This window comes from Penaeus monodon, chromosome 20 (assembly GCF_015228065.2).
Source record: "Penaeus monodon isolate SGIC_2016 chromosome 20, NSTDA_Pmon_1, whole genome shotgun sequence".
Taxonomy (NCBI): Eukaryota; Metazoa; Arthropoda; class Malacostraca; order Decapoda; family Penaeidae; genus Penaeus; species Penaeus monodon.
This window is the reverse complement of record NC_051405.1, coordinates 26,937,799-26,938,358: the sequence shown is the minus strand read 5'-3', so window position 1 is coordinate 26,938,358 and position 560 is coordinate 26,937,799.

Here is a 560-nt window from a genome sequence, read left to right as displayed (position 1 = left end):
GTTTTAGACCAGCAGGGCAGCTGCATGAAAAAAAAGTCAGACATAAAGTAAACATATTTCTTTATATATAATTAGAGATTAGTTATAAACCACGCTACAAATAATCATGCACTGTTAAAGAAATGAAAAAAAAATTATACATGGTTAAAAAGGTGATTACAATAATGATAACAAAAAAGACTAAGATTTCGAGCAGCCGAACAGCTGTGCGGAAAACAGCGTCCGAAGGCGCAGCGAACTCTGAAGCACAATGGATGATACAACAGTTCCGTTTCCCCGCTTCGGACAGGCCAGCTGATCGAGCCCTCTGGAGCTGGATCGCCTCGTAATGGGTTTCCACTCTCTTCCTGATCCAAGTTTTGACTATTAAAGTTCACTTAGAGTTGACAGTCTTGGACTCCATAGGTCTCGGGGATTCTACTGCAGCAGATGGATGGGCGGGTTTATTGCCTGTTTAGGAAGTGGGGTACGGCGGGGGGGGGGGTCATGTAGGGCAGGAGAAAGGGCGGGAGGCAGTATATTGGTTGAGTCTTTGTGTGCGACAGCGTCTGTTTGTTCTG